The 12,228-nt window shown below is 46.6% G+C and overlaps 1 protein-coding gene across 2 annotated transcripts in view; it reads right to left on the bottom strand.

Moving 5' to 3' along the window:
• Window positions 1-10,253, bottom strand: part of LOC138677398 (sulfotransferase 2B1-like) — a 100,001-nt gene extending 89,748 nt beyond the window's left edge. For both annotated transcript variants that reach the window (XM_069767492.1, XM_069767491.1), the window contains exon 1: window positions 9,905-10,253. The gene's annotated coding sequence lies outside the window, so the exon portion shown is untranslated. The remainder of the gene's footprint in view (window positions 1-9,904) is intronic.
• Window positions 10,254-12,228: the final 1,975 nt, after the last annotated feature.

The following is a 12,228-nucleotide window of genomic DNA, read 5'->3' on the forward strand; positions in this document are numbered from 1 at the left end:
TATTCAATGCTCCCTTTTTTTGTTGGGGGTGAGACTGCAGGAAAAAGAGGCCCTGTGTATTACACAACACAATGGACAAGGCAGAACGTGGCTGGCAGATATATCAAAAAATACAAGCGCTGTAGTATAATTTCAATCTCCCTACAATGATCAAAGGACAAGTATGGCATCTATAAAAAGGACTGCTGCACAGTGCACACAAAAGAGTGTGGACAAAGAAACAAGAGAACTGTGCAGAAAGAAGCAACAGGATTTTTGCTTTGAAAAAAGCAGTTGGTTTGCACAGCGGCGTACAAACAGCAATGCAGCTATCAGGGAGCCTTAGAATGCAGCCTTAGAAACTACAGAGCTGATGCACCCCCCAAAAAAAATCCACTGTCCCTGCAAAGAAAAGATGGTGTTGGACAGTGGAAATCGCTACAGCACAAGCGGTTTGGGGGTTAATCTTCCCTCCCTAACTATATCCCTGCTTCTGACAAAGCTGCAGCAACCTCTCCCTATGCTCAGATCGGCAGAAGTAAGATGGCAGTCGGCGTGCACGCCCCTTTATAGCCCCTGTGATGCCGCAGAAAGCAAGCCAATCACTGTCATGCCCTTCTCTAAGATGGTGGGGACCGACACCTATGTCATCACGCTGCCCACACTCTGCGTCCACCTTCATTGGCTGAGAAATGACGCTTAAAGCGTCATATGAAATGCAACTTTGGCGCGCAGATCGCCGACCTCATGGCCGATCCCACAGTGGGATTGGGTCGGGTTTCATGAAAACCGACTTTGCCAAAAGTCGGCAATTTCTGAAATTGTCCGATCTGTTTCGCTCAACCCTAGTGTCCTCCCATTGGGCTGCTTCTGTGAAGGAGCATTCTACATAGATCGCTGTTTGCCCATGGGGTGCTCCATATCCTACTCACTATTGGAGGCGTTTAGTTGCTTCCTCGAATGTGTCGTCATGGACGTTTGTAAGGCGGCACATATTATCCATTACCTCGACGACTTCTTATGCCTGGGCCCAAAATATTCGCCACAGTGTGAAAACACGCTGTAGTCCACCTGTGAGAAGGAGAGAGCTGGAGGGAGAGTGGACACCCCAGAGCCGAGGTGTTACATTGAGAAAGAAAGAAGGCTGTGCGCTGCTGAATAGCACTAAATTCTTCTAGGCCCAAAAGGATTTCCTGGGCTAGATGCCGTTACAAAATAGTAGTTAGGTAAACAGGTGGTGTAGCTTGCTTCATGGGTGGGGTACGTTGCTGAGTTGCACTAAATTCTACTAGGCCCAAAAGGATTTCCTGGGCTAGATGCCGTTACAAAATAGTAGTTAGGTAAACAGGCGGTGTAGCTTGCTTCATGGGTGAAGTATGCTGCTGAGTAGCACCAAATTCTACTAGGCCCAAAAGGATTTCCTGGGCTAGATGCCGTTACAAAATAGTAGTTAGGTAAACAGGTGGTATAGCTTGCTTCATGGGTGGGGTACGCTGCTGAGTAGCCCTAAATTCTACTAGGTCCAAAAGGATTTCCTGGGCTAGATGCCATTACAAAATAGCACTTAGTTAAACAGGTGGTGTAGCTTGCTGCATGGGTGGGGTACGCTGCTGAGTAGCACTAAATTCTACTAGGCCAAAAAGGATTTCCTGGGCTAGATGCCATTACAAAATAGTACTAATAATTACTATAATTTACCGAAGTAATATTACTTCGGTAAACAGGCGGTGGGTGGCTGGGCTACTATGCTGACTAGCAGACACTGAAGCTTTAGAGCAGACCTCTGATTCCCAGGCCATAGTATGAATAAACAACTCTGCAGACGACCCCACGCACCTTGAATTGACAATGGCAACGTCATGCAAGGGGACTAAATAAAACAGTCTCCATTTTTTTTAGAAATTCAGCCACAGACACCACTTAAGTGGCATCAATTTCGTTTTAAAACGGTTGGTGAGGTGATTTTCAAAAATCATCAAGCTTTTAGTCTCCCCAAGATGACACAGGGGTAGAAAGGTCCTTGAAGATCCAGGATTTGTTCATCTTGATGAACGTTAGTCTATCTACATAGTCACTGGACAGCCGCATGCGCTTATCTGTCAGCACACCACCAGCAGCGCTGCACACATGTTCAGAGAGAACGCTGGCTGCGGGGCACGACAAGATCTCCAAGGCGTGAGTGGCAAGCTCAGGCCATTTTTCAAGATTGGAAGCCCAAAATGAGCAAGGATCCAGTTCCACAATCATGGCATCGATGTTAACTTGGAGATACTTTGATACCATCCTCTCTAGGCGATGGCTGTGTGTCAGACTTCTTGTCTCCTTTGGCCTTGCAAACAGTGGTCTAAAAAAATCTTGAAATGATTGGAAAAAATTGCTGTTACCACCAGATACGATGTTACTGTTATGGTTAGAGTGATGACTTGATAGTCCCATGGTTGGCAAGTTAGAACTCAGAGATTAACTACGTGCACCACTGGTGTTTTGTGGAAAAGCAGATGTTAGATTCTGTAACAGTCTCTGCTGATACTCCTGCATACGTGAATCCCTTTCTATGGCAGGAATTATTTCGCCAAATTTGCTTTTGTACCGGGGATCTAAGAGTGTGGCAACCCAGTAGTCGGCATTACTTCGGATTCTGACTATCTGGGGGTCATGTTGCAGGTAGTGCAGCAAGAAGGCACGCATGTGTCTTGAGCATCAGGAGGACCTGGTCCTTGTTGTCTTGGTGGTGGTGAGGTGAGAATCATGCTTCCTTCGTCTGCCCTCTCCCCCCAACCTCGCACAACAGAAATTTGATCAAAGTCTCCCTCATCTGATGAGTCTTCCATACCCAGCACCAGTTCATCCTCCACTTCTTCCTCGCCTCCACTTCTTCCTCAACAGTTTGGCTGCTACCATGCGCCCTCGGTAATCCCTCTCCCCCAGCCTCCAATGCCAGCCGCATTGGTACTGCCAACCTTCTTGAGCTTGGAGATATGATCCCTTCCGCATACGACTCCTCCTGTTCCTCCACCTCCTCTTGTTCCACCACCTGACTCTGAACACTGTGCAAGGTGTGCTCCAGCATGTAAATCACCGGAATGGTCATGCTGATAATGGCATCGTCAGCACTAATCATCTTCATTGCTATTTCAAAACTGTCCAGAAAGGTTCATAGGTCCCTGATCTGAGACCACTCCTGCAGCGTGATTTGCCCCACCTCTTGATCTCGTTGGCCCAGGCTATACATCATAACGTATTGCACCAGGGCTCGTCAGTAGGGTTGAGCGACCTTTACTTTTATAGGATCGGGTCGGGTTTCACAAAACCCGACTTTTTCAAAAGTCGGGTCGAGTGAAATCGGCCGATCCTATAAAAAAGTCGGGGTCGGGGTCGGACGAAACTCGAAACCCAATGCAGTGCATTGGGTTTCCAATGGCTCCCAGGGTCTGAAGGAGAGGAAACTCTCCTTCAGGCCTTGGGATCCATATTTAAGTGTAAAATAAAGAATTAAAATAAAAAATATCGCCATACTTACCCTTTGACGTGCCCTGGTACTAACCGGGAACCTTCCTTCCTTAGAATCAGCCTTCCAGGACCTTGCGGTGACGTCGCGGTGACGTCGCGGCTTGTGATTGGTCGCGCGGCCGCCCATGTGACCGCTCACGCGACCAATCACAAGCCGCGACGTCACCGCGACGTCACAGAAGATCCTGGAAGGGCTGATTCTTAGGAAGGAAGGCTGCCGGAAAGAAGCAGGGCGCGTCCGAGGGTGAGTATATTCCTATTAGGTATATACTCACCCTCGGACACGCCCTGTTTCTTTCCGGCAGCCTTCCTTCCTAAGAATCAGCCCTTCCAGGACCTTCGGTGACGTAGCGGTGACATCACAGCTTTTGATTGGTCGCGCGAGCGGTCACATGGGCGGCCGCGCGACCAATCACAAGCCGCGACGTCACCGCGACGTCACCGCAAGGTCCTGGAAGGCTGATTCTAAGGAAGGAAGGTTCCCGGTTAGTACCAGGGCGCGTCAGAGGGTAAGTATGGCGATATTTTTTATTTTAATTCTTTATTTTACACTTAAATCTGAATTCCGATACCAATTCCCGATATCTTAAACATATCGGGAATCGGTATCGGAATTCCGATTCCAGATTCAAAAGATTGCCGACTTCATGGCCGACCCCACACAGGGGTCGGGTTTCATGAAACCCGACTTTGCCAAAAGTCGGCGACTTCTGAAAATTGCCGACCCGTTTCGCTCAACCCTACTCGTCGGTGCTGCCTCAGTCGCTGCAACATGTGCAGAGTTGAATTCCACCATGTGGGCACATCGCATTTCAGCCGGTGAACTGGCAGTCCCAACGACTTCTGTAGAGGTGCAAATTGTCGAGCTGTGGGATGCAAATGGCGGAAGTGAGCACACAGCGACTGTGCCCTCTGCAGAAGCCCATCCAGTCCAGGATAGTGGGATAAAAATTGCTGGACAACCAGGTTCAAAATGTGAGCCATAAACAAGGCACGTGTTTGACATTGCCCCCGCGAAGGGCCGCACCCTAGTTTGCAGCATTGTCGCACACAGCCTTCCCTGGCTGCAGGTTGAGTGGAGACAACCATTGATGGAACTCGGTCTCCAGAGCTGACCACAACTCTTCAGCTGTGTGACTCACATTTCCCAGACATTTCAATGTAAACACTGCCTGATGAAGTTGAGCCCTTGTGACAGCATAGTGAGGAGGTGTGCAGGATTCCTTCTGCGCAGTTACAACGCGGTTGACATTACCAGACAGGCTGTGGGTGCAGGTGGGGGACCGAGAGGAGGTTGAAGAGGCAGAAGCAGTGGAGGAACATCTAGATACAGAGGCTCGACGAGCAACTCGTGGGGACAGCAAGACTTGGACAGCAGCCCCTTCTCCTGATGTCGCCGTAGTTACTCAGTGCCCAGTCACTGACATGTAACGCCCCTGTCCATGTCTACTCATCCAAGTGTCTGTGGTGAAATGCACCCTGTCACACACAGAGTTTCTCAAGGATTGGTGATGTTGTGTGCGACATGCTGGTGTAGTGCAGGCACAGCTTTCCTTGAGAAGTAGTGACGACTGGACATCTGGTACTGGGGCACTGCGACGGACATAAGGTCTCGAAAATCCTCTGTGTCCACCTGGCGGAAAGGCAGCATTTCTGTAGCCAACAGCTTGCAGATGGAGAAATTCAACCTCTTAGCTTTGTCATGGCTAGGAGGAAATGGTCTTTTACTTGTCCACATCTGAGGGCCTGAGGGCTTGCTGCCGTGCTTAGACAGAGTTGAGTAGGGTGTCCCCGGCAAACTGCTGGTCTGGGACGAAGGTGCAGGCGGAGATGTTATGTTGCCTTGATCAAAATGTGGTATCGATGTCGGAGAGCGCTCAACACCAGCAGGTGTTTCCACGTGCAAATGTCCTGACGACCTGCCAATCACATTGGCTGTTGCGGGTAAAGAGGTGGAAGGTCTGCATCCAAAACTATCTGCGACTGCTGTCCCCACAGTCACAGAGGATGAAGAGGACGCGGGTGCACTTGATGGGGCAGACGGTGGTTGACCCAGCCCACTAGGCCGCATTGTAGCACAGTGAGCTTCCCACTGCAACTTATGCCTCATATCCATGTGACAGTTCATGCATGAAGTACTCAAGCTAGTGATTTTTTGGCCTCTACTGAGATTTTGTTGACAAATCTTACAGACAACATGAGTTGGGTCATCCTTTGCGATGTCAAAAATGCCCAGGCTATGCAAAGCTTAGAGCCCGTTCAACCTTAAAAGCCACCACGACTTCTGGTCTGAGGCACAGTTTGGGTTGAGGATGCATTTGTTGACGTGCTTCCAGTACCCCGTCTCTGTCCAGGGAGGCGCTCCGTTACCTCGTCATCAGACTCGTCACTAGCATCCTCCTCCACCTCCTCTGCTGACCTCATAGACTGGTGGACTGGGGGTTGACAGTAAGTGGGGTCTACAACCTCATCTTCATCATCCTGTGTGTTCTCACACCCGTCGTCCTCAGAGCGAACCTCTTCCTGCCCCGAACGAAAAGTCAAGTTTTCGTTCCAATCTGTTATCTCAGTCTCATCATCATCTTCCTCATTGTCTCCACCAACAGGAGTTACAGTTTGGGAATGAGGGTCTACATTATGCCCAGAACCTTCTTCATCTGGGCCTGGATCCGACTCACAAAGATTCTGGGCATCAGTGCAGATCATTTTCTCGTCTGGATTCACAGAAGCTCTCGAGCAGACCTCTGATTCCCAGGCTATAGTATGCGTAAACAGCTCTACAGACTCAACCATGTGTTACCCCATGCTCAGACAGGCAGCTGGAGACTTGAAAGCTGTGAGGAAGCAAGTGCGATTGGGGTGACAACTCTGAGGACTGGAGTAGTTGTGATGTTGACATGGAGGAGAGCCCACTTGAATGAGCACTTAATATCCGTTCACTGCTCCTAGGCCCAAAACTATTAACTGGATTAGATGCAGTAAAAATAGAGATACACAGGCGGTGTAGTAAGTTTCACAGGCGGTCTACTCTGCTGACATGCAGACACTGCTCCTAGGCTCAAAACTATTAACTGGATTAGATGCAGTGAAAATTGAGATACACAGGCGGTATAGCTAGTTTCACAGATGGGCTACTCTGCTGACGTGCAGACACTGCTCCTAGGCCCAAAACTATTAACTGGATTAGATGCATTAAAAATAGAGATACACAGATGGTATAGTTAGTTTCACAGGCGGGCTACTCTGCTGACATGCAGACACTGCTCCTAGGCCCAAAACTATTAACTGGATTAGATGCAGTGAAAATTGAGATACACAGGCGGTATAGCTAGTTTCACAGATGGGCTACTGTGCTGACGTGCAGACACTGCTCCTAGGCCCAAAACTATTAACTGGATTAGATGCAGTAAAAATAGAGATACACAGGCGGTATAGTTAGTTTCACAGGCGGGCTACTCTGCTGACATGCAGACACTGCTCCTAGGCCCAAAACTATTAACTGGATTAGATGCAGTGAAAATTGAGATACACAGGCGGTGTAGCTAACTTCACAGGCGGGCTACTCAGATGCCTATCAGACAATGCTACTAGCCCAAAAGGATTGGCTGAGCTAGATTACACCAAATGCTGTGACAAACACTTGCACAGCACTGACACAGACCTGCCTGGCAAACAGTGCTATGAACTGCTGGAACCTACCCTGAAAAGGGCTGATATTACAACTAGTCCCGACTCCTCCCGACTCCCTAAACCTATCTTTCTGACAATTTGCTAAAAAAATCACTCTTAGACTGTATAGCGCCCACAGCAGCAGCGTTGCCGTCTAAGTCTAAGCTGCAGCAGTGAGGAAATGGTGGTGACGGGGCAAATGGCTGCTTCTCATAGGGCAAGGACATGTGACATACACAGCCAATGACACATGCCCTTGCTTGTGTGCATCATATGCACTTTGCTGTGTGTGTGTGCACTGGTGATAGGCTGAGAGACTGCACCGCGTTAATTCAGCACAGCTCTATCCCCCGCCCACTATACACTGTAACAGTCTAAACTAAACCGTTTTAATGTGCAAATCACGCTATGTTTTTGGTGAAATAACAGTTATCGAACAGAAACTCGAACAGCCGAATTTTAAGCAAATTGTTCGGGTTCGTCGAACGACTCGAACACCGCCCAAAACAGCTCGAATTTGAAATTGGCGGACAGTTCGACTCGAACACCGCTCATCTCTACTTAACAACCAGCAACTTGACCAGGTCCCCTGAGGAAGCCCACGCGAAACGTGCGTTGGGGCTGCGTTCAACCTTGCAAACGGACCTATTTGGGTGAGATACAACTCTAGCTATACTGATTCACATCACAATGGGTTGGGATATTGAATCTTGGGCCACACTTGTGGTGATTTATGCGGCTTGTTTCCCTGGATCTCTCCTTATAGCCAGTGCTAGATGGTGATACATACATTTTGTGATACACCCATGGTCCCTTTTTACACTATGTAAACTAGGTTGTCTCTGTCTGTGTCCTTCACATTTTTTTAACCTATTTGTCCTTGGTATATTTTTTTTGTATATTATACTGTACTCTTAGTTACATGTTTTTTATATTTACTACTAATAAATAATTGATTTTATTTATGGGTGGTTTGGTACTCCTGTTTCTCTTTTGCTTGCAAACTTGACCAGGTGATAGTATATCTAGAAAATGATTATATGACTGGAAGCATATGCCTGCTTTCCTGACACAAAGTCAGGGATGGATATTTGCCTTTCAAAGAAGGAAAAGTGTATTTGTGGAAACACAACTGTAGTGATGATGACACTGAGCTGTTGGTGCGGCCTGGCTGACAGGAAGATGACAACTTGAGGCTTGCTCTAATTGCTGGCTACCTTATTTTTCACAAATGAGCAGGTGATGTTGATTATGTGCCAATAGAAAGCCATAGTTCTTATCTTATGTGAGCTGGAACATACACAGCTAATTTTTCCATGGCAGAGCCTGCAGGCTGCAAATAAATTGTTTGTTGGGAGTATGAAAAAAAGAGCTCTGTCACATGAGAAACCTCAGGGCATTACTGCCGTAAATCATGTGAATCATGTACCGAGGGTGTTGTTCAAGATACAGCAGCATCACATATGAGAAAATAACACATTTCCACACAGCCCAGCGTCAGTAACTATTTTACTTAGAAACTAAGTTATTCCTAATCGGTTTTGCTAAATGTGCAAAGCAAACACATCAAACAAACATTTTCCTAGAAGTTATATCCTCTGTGCTGGACAGCTCGGCACTCAAGAGAGCTGTTTCTGCTATTGACTCTTAGGAATTTACCGGTTGGTGTGCCCATCGGAACCGGTTGGTGTGCCCATCGGAACCAGCCACCCTGAGAGTAAACTGGTGAGTGCAAAGCACACGCTCACCTACGGACTATCACAGTGGTTTACATTCTTAACCTTCCTCTAATGTTAGGGTCGTGACTGACCCGTTTTAGGTTTTAAATGCATACAAATTCTACATACATTTGTTTATTGCATCAAGACTTTTTGACTTTTTTCAGGAACTTATTGTTAAACAAAATACAATAAAATAAAACTATTTTACTAAATTGTAAAATGCTCTTATTAAAATTATAACATTTGTGTTGTTGGGGTCAATTTTGACCCAGATCTAATATAAGAGTAAAAAAACAACAATAAGCCCCAAAACTGAACTCATAAACACAATATAAACCAACAGCCCACAGCAAGCTCTACCTCCAACAACTTGAGTTAGGGACGTGTCCAGGCATGTATGGCCAAATCAGCTTAGAGTTGGTACTTTGCAGAGTATAGTTTATATTATTCTCTTGAGGTTCATTTGACAATATTTTTATGCTGAAAATGAAGGGTATGCTCTCAAATGAAAGGCCCAGGGGGGCACAACAAAAATATTCAAATCAATCATTCCATGGATGAGAAACCCTAACAAGGTAACTAAGAGGTAAGAAACAATTTGGATCATAAATAACTGTTTTTAGGGTATCCTAGGGGTGATTTAAGACATGGGTCAAAACCGACCCGTTAACATAAGAAAGAGTAACAGAAAGCTAACACTAGAGGAAGGTTAAGAATATATATTTCTATTCCTATTTCCCAGTCAAACATTCCCCTCCCATCCCAGTATAAACTCAAGAAACTAGAGGAAATGTCCGTCCTCTACTATATGGAGACTTTTACAGAATTAATCAAACATACATATATATGTATATATAGATTAGCGAGGGTGCCAAAACGTACTGGCAAATCTAGAGTTTCTGGTCATTGATTCCGGTAGAAAAATGTGGTCTGTAGAGTCAATATAACTAACTAACGAAAGGTTTATTTGCGGCCTTGTGTCTTTTGGCGCCAAAATATATTATGATGCGTGCTTGTTTACTTACTGCGGCGTCACAATGGTCTTTTAGTGTTTCTTACCACCGGGTCTTCTCTAAACAACACAATCAGGACACACAAATGGAAGCAGAGCTCTTCCAGCTGGTGAGCAATACAGAGAAGGCTTGTGCTTGATGCGGCACCTTTCACTTCACAGGTTACGGGTCCTTTCTGTTCTTTAGCAACACTAACAGAAGGAATTCCCTCACATCTGGACAGGTTCGGATACCAGTTAAGTTTAGCCTCAATCCGCCACAGCTCTTTACTCAGACAGGTGCTGTCATGAGGAGATTTCACCACATCTGTCTTCAGCACAACCTTACACACTCCTGCAGACCCTGCTCAAGATGGCCATCTGCATCTCTCAGTCATACTTCAATTTTCCAGGTGACACTGGGGGTGGTTCAAACTGGCTTTATCCCTGTGTGCCAACTGACATACAGGTGACAGTCATATGAATCTGTAAACTAGTTGCTAAAACACCTTTAGTTATAAATAAACAGATCTATTGACAACAAGTACAAAGATTATTCAGGAGTGAGTACAATTACATTTATGTTCAAATATACTGCCCTGGAGAGCCAACATACATCGCTCACTGCTAAGGTTGAGCAACTTTTACTTTTTTTAGGATCGAGTCGGGTTTCGCGAAACCAGACTATCTCAAAAGTCGAGTCGAGTGAAATTGGCCGATTATCACGAAAAGTCGGGGATCGACCGAAACACGAAACCCAATGCAAGTCAATGGGGAAGCATGGTCGGCAGTGAGTGGAGGCCAGGAAAACACCTACAGTGCCCATTTTAATGGCAAAAACATCCATTCTTGTTACTGAAGCTTGTCAATCTTAATTTACCTTATAATAATAGTTAGGCATTGGAAATTGGGGGTCATTTGGCTAAAGTTGTGGGGTGTATAGCTGGTTCAAGTATTTAGTGGGCCCAGGAAGCGTGGACCACGTCACGGCAGTGGAGCAGGGAGAGGTAAGTATTTCAACTTTGCAAGTGCTGTGATCCTGAGCAAGCAGGGGGGGCCCACTCGTTGGCATTGGCACTGGCACAGGGCCCCTCAAAGTACGGCAGTGTGTGTGCACGGCGGGGGCGTCTCCCACTGGCAGCGACACTTTTGCGTACTATGAGGGGCCCTGTGCCAGTGATGTCACCAATGAGTATTCCCCCCACCTGATGAGGGAACCTGCACTTTCATCTGCACCTTCCTCTTTGTCCCCAGTGTAAGGTGGTATAGTATGCGGGAAGGGGGACCTGACTTTCAGCAGGGTCAGATTCTGGCTGTGTAGCGTGCAAGGGGAATGTAGCGGTTTGGGTCAATTTACCAGCAGAGTCATCTAGCACTGGCTGGGCAATGGGCAGGATGAGGAGGAAACACAGATATAGGCCCAAATAATAAAGTGGGCTAAATGCATTTCAAAATTGGTAACAGGACTAACCAGGCGGCATTGCTTTGTTCATTGGAGGACAACTGTATTGAGAAACTGACACAGTGAGTAGGCCCAAATCAGTAAGTAGTCTAAATGCAGTTCAAAATTGGTAACAGTAGTAAACAGGCGGCACTGCTTTGTTCAGTGGAGGAGAATGAACATAATGAAAGCCTGAAGATCGAAGCTCAGGAAAGGAAACCAGGAGAACACCTAGGAGCGGCAGACACCGTTAGTAGGCCCCAACCCAACTAGTAGGCCAAATGCTGTGTAATCTAAAAACTACTTAATGAAAGCCTGAAGATCGAAGCTGAGGAAAGGAAACCATGAGAAAACCTTGGCGCGGCAGACACATTTAGTAGGCCCCAACCAAACTAGTAGGCCAAATGCAGTGTAATCTAAAAAATACTTAATGAAAGCCTGAAGATCGAAGCTCAGGAAAGGAGACCAGGAGAAAACCTTGGAGCGGCAGACACCGTTAGTAGGCCCAAACCCAACTAGTAGGCCAAATGCAGTGTAATCTAAAAACTTATTAATGAAAGCCTGAAGATCAAAGCTCAGGAAAGGAAAACAGGAGATAACCTTGGAGCTGCAGACACCGTTAGTAGGCCCCAACCCAACAACTAGTCCAAATGCAGTGTAATCTAAAAACTACTTAATGAAAGCCTGAAGATCGAAGCAAAGGAAAGGAGACCAGGAGAAAACCTTGGAGCGGCAGACACCGTTAGTAGGCCCCAACCAAACTACTAGTCCAAATGCAGTGTAATCTAAAAACTACTTAATGAAAGCCTGAAGATCGAAGCTGAGGAAAGGAGACCAGGAGCAAACCTTGTAACGGCAGACACCGTTAGTAGGCCCCAACCCAACTAGTAGGCCAAATGCAGTTTAATCTAAAAACT

This window comes from Ranitomeya imitator, chromosome 4 (assembly GCF_032444005.1).
Source record: "Ranitomeya imitator isolate aRanImi1 chromosome 4, aRanImi1.pri, whole genome shotgun sequence".
In the NCBI taxonomy this organism is placed as follows: domain Eukaryota; kingdom Metazoa; phylum Chordata; class Amphibia; order Anura; family Dendrobatidae; genus Ranitomeya; species Ranitomeya imitator.